Raw genomic sequence first — 8,477 nt, 5'->3', positions numbered from 1 at the left:
TTTACTTACCTAATTGACTAAATAAAAAACCTATATACCTTACTAGGTGAATTTTACCGAAAACATGCTGACCAAACGGAAACGACTAAGTTATATGCGTCAAAGCATCAGCAACACTACTAATATCACGAGGAGCGTAGGAGAACTTCAAATTCCACTTCCGATCAATAAGGTTCAAGAGATGTGGTACCATCGAAGAACCACCGTTGAAATGATTATGACTTAGATTAAAATATTTTTATTATAATATAAATAAAGTTTACTCGATTTGTAAATGGAAATCCTTATTACATGTAGTAGTTTTTGTTTTAAAACATTTTATTATTTTAGAGATAATAAATAGTTATTTATTTATTTTAATTTTTTTTAAAAATATTTTAACATAAACTCATACATTTACTAATTCACATGTTGTGTTATCTAGGGGTGAGTAAAACTCAACTCGACTCTAATTGACTTCGAGTTGTAATTGACTCAAAAAATTTTAAGTTCAAATCGAGTTATAAAATAAAACTCGAATAACTTGAATAGTAGCTTGAATAACTTGAAATATTTAGTAATTAGTAGATTAATTTTCAAGATTGAGTCAAGTCGTTCTACTTTGTATAATATATGTATATCACATATGAAAAAAATATGAAAAAATATATATGTATTGTATATGGTTATAAAATCACTTAAATTGGAATCAAATAGTATCATAATATTATAAATATTTACAATTAAGTTTAAACAGAAGTTCGAAAACTCAACTTGACTCGACTCAACTCGAAAAAAATTCAAACCAAATTTGATTTATAAAATATAATTCATCAATTCGAATAACTCAAAATATTTTGACTTGACTCAACTGATCAAACTCTTACTCCTGTTGTCAATTTTATAACTCAAAGTCTCAACCAGAGTGGAAAGAAGAATTCCCACTCACCATTAAATGAAATAATAAATTTCAATTATTTATCAATATTAAAAAAATTAAATTTTGTGTTTGTGAATTGAACAAATTGGGTTAGGAGAGTCATCTTTGCCCTGTAATATTCGATCCAGATTAGTCGAACAATAGATCAGATACCAGTAGTTATACTAAAAAAATTAAATCTCAATATTCCAAATATTATAAATTTTATAATTTTACGTATTATACATAGCATTCCTTTAAAATAAAAATAAGAGTAAACTATATATTTAATTATTTTTAAAATAATATTTAAAATGACCTAAAATCATCTAATTATGGTAAAAATAACGATGATATTTATGTGTTATCATAAAATAATGTTATATTATTATTAATAAATAAATAAATAAATTGTCATATTAATTGTTCTGTTTTAACGACGGATAATGGAAAAAGCAACGAGATAATGTTCTCAAACTATTTAATTCACGAGATAATGTTTTGGCCATTACGGTGAATAATTCACGAGAACATTATCTTGTGGCTTTTGCCAGTGAAATTGAAGGGTTTTTTTAAAGTAAATTACACATTTTTAGTTACCCAATTATTTTAACTAATCATTTGATCATTTTTAAAAAATAATTATACTTAAAATTACATTTGAATTATCCGTCGGCAAAAGCCACGAGATAATGTTCTCAAACTATTTAACTCATGAGATAATGCTTTGGCCATATTATTTGCTGAGATAGGGTGAAATCTTCAGTGCAGCCGTAGGTCGCCATGGCATCCGGGCGAGCTAGGAGGTCGCCATGGCATCCGAGCGAAGCACGTCCAATGGGTAGGTCGCCAGGGCATCTAAACGACATGGTAGGTCGCCAAGGCATCTGAGCGACATGCATTTTGGTTTTATAGGTTGTGGTGATTTGGTGCTTTGCATGGGCCACACGTCACATGGGGTAGGTCGCCATGCATGCCCAATGACCTATCAGGTCGCCATGCACGCCCGACGACCAACGTTCTGCACGATTCCCTGCCGCTGCTCCATCCATGTGTGAATCCCTGTCGCTGCATGCCTATGGTACTCCCATGCAGCTATCATAGCTGCATTATTTGCAGCGTGAAATCAACTGATCAACTCTCAAATTGATTGCAGCTCACATTGAAAGTGTGGTATATATTGGATATGGGGGGTTTAGGGTAGAAGCATAAGAAAGAAAGAAAGAAAATTTACCGAGAGGAAAGGAAGGAAAGGAAGAAGAAGAAAGGGAGATAAATGCTCAAATATCATTTGTGAGGTAATTTTTTATTGTTTAAATTAGTTTATTATATGAAATTATTAGTTTGTTAGTTTAGGTTTAGGGTTTAATTAGTTCGTTAGTATAAATTATTAGTATGTTAGTTTAAGTTATATTATATTAGTTTGTTAGTTTAAGTTATATTATATTAGTTTGTTAGTTTAAGTTATATATTATATTATATACAAAATTAATTAATTAGTTTTTTAGTTAAAGTTATTATATGTTTAAAAATTATTTAATTAATTTGTTATTGTGTTTAAACGTATATTAGGTTGTTTGTTGAAGTTGAAATTATAATTAGTGTTTAACTAGTTTGTCATTTTAACTAAGTTATATTATAATAAAGAAATACTTCATTAGTTTATTATAATATATTAGATTATATAAAATTAATTTGTATAAAATATTTTGTTTAAAGAAAAAATTTATATACACGAACAAGGCATTATTCCACAACTTTTGCCCACGTGCAGATTGATTCGAAGAAAGAAACAAGAAAGGAAATGAAGAAGGCATAAATACGCGGGTAATTTATTATTTTTTGTTATCCATTTTTTGTTGTTGTGTATGTGTAAATTAGTTAGTTAGTTAGTTTATATTATATTATATAAAATTAATATGTTTATGTTATTCCCGTTTAAAAAAATATTGTGTTTAAAAATATTTATTGTTGTTTAAAAAATATTTTGCTTAATTTATAATCTTAAAATTGAACAAAATTTAATAAATTTGATTGATTAATAAATTTGATATTTAAATTTATTTTATATTTAACAAATTTGATTGATTAATTAACAAATTTGTTTGATATTTTAAAAAATAAAAATATTATCAAACTAATCATTATTATTAGTAATTATTACTAAATGATTAGTATCTAATCTAAATCATTAAATATTTATAATACATAATTATTAGTAATCATGACTAAATCATATTATTATTAAATTATTAAATATCAAATCATTATATTAATAATAATTATTAAATCATTATTAGTAATATTAGCAATCAATCAAGTTAAATAACAAATTTTATTTTATCGTTAATATAATAGTATATTATATTGTATTTAATGATTTATGAAATTATCTTATCTAATTTTTTTAATCTAAATTTATATATTTTTTTATTTGTAGAGAAAATGAGCAACAATTTTTTCACGATTGTCCATTATAATGGACAGATTATGGAAAATGAGGTCGGAGTTATTTTTCAATCTGAAAAAACAATAAATATGATGTTCAAAAAAGACATCACATTTATAGAAATAAAGCAGAATATAGAAAGAAAAATTTGAGCTGCAGTGGATGGTTTGAGGTACAGATTTATTATATGTCCCAACCCAGTCAGATATGCTACAGTTCCACTTGAAGAAGATGATGATATTGGAACAATGATTGGATTACATGAGTCAACCAACATAGCAATTATTGAGTTATTTGTTGATGTGCGTAACATATGTGATGTTCCTAGGTCATCAAGAGATGTGGCTCAAAATCCATCTGAAACGACTTTCGATAGTGAGTTTGAGTACCCGACATACAAGTTCCAGAACAGTTTTATAGAACTATTAGAAAGTGAAAATGAAGTCAGAGGGACATCTGCAGCAGCAGAGTATGAGACGAGAAACATACCAGAATTGGCTGTTGATATTGATGTTGAAAATCGATGGGGAGAAATTCATGATGATTCAAGCAAAGATGAAGAAACCGAAGAACCCGTTTTGGGCGACGATGACATTTTTTCGGTGGAGGTACAATTGATGAAGTTCCGACACTGTATGAAGCTACTCCTCACATGTACGAGATAGACTATGATGCGATAAGGGCACCTGAATTCCCAGACATGACATATTTACCTCCGTACCAAATGGTTGAATCATTCGATAATTCTGGTGAATTTTCAGTTGGGGTGCAATTCAGAGGAAAAAATGAAGTTACGCTGGCGATTAAAGAGTACTGCACCAAATGCCATGTTGATGTCTATGTTGCATAATCAAACCAGAAAACCCTATACGCGAAGTGTGTAAAATATGGCCCAGAGTGCAAGTGGAAGATCAGAGTGTCGAAAAATCAAAGGCACGATGCTTGGGTCATCACGAGGTACAATGGTCCGTACACATGTTTGCGAAACTCCATCAAACAAGACCACCGACTATTGGACTCCGATGTAATATGCGAATACGTGAAGATGATGGTTGAAAATGATCCAAGGATATCTTGTTTAGTGTTAGCTGCATCTATTCGAAGACAATTTGGATATCAAGTAAAATATGGCAAGGTGTGGAATGCGAAGATGAAGGAAATGAAGCTGACGTATAGAGATTGGGACAATGAGCTACCACATTTGCTACAAGCAATGAAGCGATTTATCCTAGGAACCATAGTGAAGTCTCAAACTATGCCCGCATATGACGAAGAAGGTCAACTTGTGCCAGGGAAGAAAATATTTTATAGACTATTTTGGGCATTCAAGGCATGTATTAAAGGATTTCCATTTTGCAAACGTATGATCCAAGTATATGGTACGTGGTTGTATGGTCAATATAGGCATGTACTCTTGATGGCAGTTGCGCAAGATGGTGAGCGAAATATCTTCCCAATTGCATTCGTCATTATTGAGGGAGAGACAACAGAGGCTTGTGATTTCTTTCTGACCAATCTACGTCAATATGTCGTTCGTGAAGATGGAGTTTGCTTGATATCCGATAGAGGAACGAGTATTTTGGCGGCAATTGAACGACCAGGAAGTCGTTGGATACCTCCATATGTATATCCGACATTTTGTATCCGTCATATTGGTAAGAATAGTATCGACCAGTTTCATAACACACACATTCGTAGCGAGATAGTCTGCATGGATAAGTTTTATTTTCAATATTTGTGTATTTTTTTACGTCATTTTTTTAATTGTGGTTTAACACAATATATTATGAAACAAGATACAAACTATGCCAACCAAAGTTTGACAAGAGATTGGAGAATTTGAAGGTATTTTACGATGATCATCGTGTTTGGAAGTGGGCTTCAAAAATACCGCAGGAAAAATGGTCGCAAGCATACGATGAAGGTCGGCGATACGGACATATGACCACAAACCTTACTGAGGCCATTAATTCAGTACTAAAAGGTACACGTCATCTCCCAATAGCGAGTGTGGTGAAAGAGACGTACTTTAGATTGGCTAAGGTTTGGTCGGATAAAGACAAGGAAATTGAGAGTCTCATAAATAGAGGTAAAACTTGGGCTCCTACAATGGTGGAATCAATGGAAGCAAATGAGCGATTGGCAACATCAATGGTTGTTCATAATTTCGACCGAGTTGGTCATACTTTTGTAGTGTCGTGCATACGTCGTAACGTCGGAGGAGAAGACCAAACATTTAGAGTTGATTTACGACACAATGGTGTGATTGTGGTCGTTTTCAGGCATGAAAATATCCATGTGCTCATGCAGTCGTTGCATGTATGTATGCTGGTGTAAACGCATACACTTATGTTGATGAATGCTTTCATCTACGTAGGATATTAAATGTCTACAACTATGCGTTCAGACAGATCCCAAATGAATCATATTGGCCCAAAAAGGATCATGACGAATGACTTCCAAATCCAATGCTTCGCATAAGTCCAAAGGGTCGACCTGAGTCCACTCGTATTCATACCAATATGCATTTCCATGCTAGAGAGAGAGGTCAAGCAAAGAGATGTGGATTATGTAGGGGTGAAGGCCATTCAAAAAACAATTGTCCTAATTTACCAAGATATATGCCTCATCATTAGTAATCATATATGTATTTCTATGTATTTATCCGAATTTAATTTTGTAATGATTTATAATTCGAGGACTTGAACAGATTTGAATGGACGAGTGGTTCAATTAACTATATTTTCGTTACATAACTAATACCCATCCATGGAACACTTGTTTGGTTTATAATAATGATATAATTTGATTTAGTAATGATATAATTTGATTTAGTAATGATTTGATAATCATGATTCAATAATGATTTTATATTTAAAATTATAATAATTATTTAGTAATGATTAGTAATAATGAAATCATTATTAATATTTAATGTTTTGATAGTAATTATTTAGTAATGATCAGTAATAATGAAATTATTATTAATATTTAATGATTTGAATTTATGTAATTTTTGTCGATAAATTATTCGAGTGGAATTTTTAAATAGAGGGGCCTAATTGATATGTCATTTATAATTTGAACATATTTGAAAGGACGTGTGGTTCAATTAACCATAATAATAATTTAATAATGATTTTAATATTTAATGATTTGATGATTTAGTAATGATTTGATAATAATGATAATAATGATTTAACAATGATTTAGTAATTATTTGATAATAATCATTATAATAATGATTTAGTAATAATCATTATAATAATGATTTGATAATAATGATAATAATGATTTAGTAATTATTAATAATAATAATTTATTATTATTATTTAATGATTTTATATTAATGATTAAGTAATGCTTAGTAATAATGAAATTGTAATAATGATTTAATTTGTAACAAATAACAAATGAGTTTACAAGTGTTGACTACTCGAATTTAAATTTATACATAGTCGAATTTATTAATGATTTTTAAATATTTAATGAATTGATACTAATGATTTAGTAATCAAGTTTTTTAAAGAGATTCGAACGTTAATCATTTAATTTATAGCAAATAACAAATACGTTCATATTTAAATCAAAACACATAAGATTTTTTTAATAATTATATGATTTAGTAATGATTTGATAATAATCATTATAATAATGATTTAGTAATAATAATTATAATAATGATTTAATAATAATGATAATAATGATTTAATAATGATTAGTAATGATTGGATAATAATGATTTATTATTAATATTTAATGATTTGATACTAATGATTACTAATAATGAAATTATAATGATGATTTGATACAAATAATCATAATAAATATGTCGAATTTGTTAAGGTTAAAAAACTAGTCTAATTTTAATATTTAATTTGTAACAAATAACAAATGAGTTTACAATTGTTGTCGATGTCGGGGTGTTGTTGAATGATAATGTCGGGGCGGACGTCTGATGCGTTGTGTCTGTTGCGGTTGCTCAGGAGTATGGTACCCATCCTCCTCATGCATTGAGAGCATTTGAACTGTCATTCCACCAGTTTGCGATTCTATCATACTTGCAAACGTTGACTGACAAATACTGGTATTTGACATCTTAGATGTCATTTGGTCAAAGTCATACGTCGACTCAAACATGGGAGAGTAGATGGGTGCCTCAGGCTGCTCAAACTCTGGTATGTATGACGGGACATTAGAATCATCAAATGAGTGATGCAACGATCCCGCATCACCGAATGGTTGTGGTGCGCTATTATCCACATCGGTCATTTTCGCTTCAGGTTGTTGAGATGAACTCTCACTCGGTAGAGAGTATTCAACTTTACCAAATCTTTTCTTAAACCTAAAAAATTGTCACCTCTCTACCATTGTTGTCAAGAACGGCTTTCCATTATCCCAAAAATAAGCAAGGTAAGCCGAAGTCTCAAAATTAAAGTCATCGTCTTGAATGGGGTCAAGAGTTGGCATGAATGAAGCCCTATTGTTCCAAGCATTAATATAGGTTGCATGCTTCTCAACCCAATTCACCTTTTCTTTACGGCGACCATCAAATATGTGCAGGTGGTCATGTGTCTCAACCCAATTCACCTAACAACGACCATCTAAGTTTTAGATGAGGTTATGATCTCATGGACTCCGCAGAATAGGTTGGTGGAAGTGGAATTGCATCAGCACTCTATCCCCAAATTGGATCTCAACAAAAGCAAAATTGATCAATAGTGTAACAGCACACCAATATTGAAACCCATCTAAAACATCATGCGGCACCAACGCCAAAATTTCTTCATTCATGTATGGTCTCCAATTAAACTATATAAAAATAAAATAGCAATAAAATCGATTTAAATCAAATAATATAGTTAATTTAAATAATAATTAATAATAAACAGATTATACATACCTCCTTTTTTGCCTTAATATCGATATTCAGCCTGAGCTCTTTAATGTTGTTGTGCACCAACCCCGTGTCTTCAATTTTATCCCTCCATCTGTATATCAATCAAAACAAAATATGGCCATTTTATTTAATAATTTTAATCAAAATAAATAATTTATAATTGATATTTTATATTAAAATAAAGAATTCATATTACCTTCCGACAAGTGGAAAGTCAACCGCAGTCCGAC

Source organism: Hibiscus syriacus, unplaced genomic scaffold (assembly GCF_006381635.1).
Source record: "Hibiscus syriacus cultivar Baekdansim isolate YM2019G1 unplaced genomic scaffold, ASM638163v2 tig00110338_pilon, whole genome shotgun sequence".
In the NCBI taxonomy this organism is placed as follows: Eukaryota; Viridiplantae; Streptophyta; class Magnoliopsida; order Malvales; family Malvaceae; genus Hibiscus; species Hibiscus syriacus.
This window is presented reverse-complemented; position numbering follows the sequence as displayed.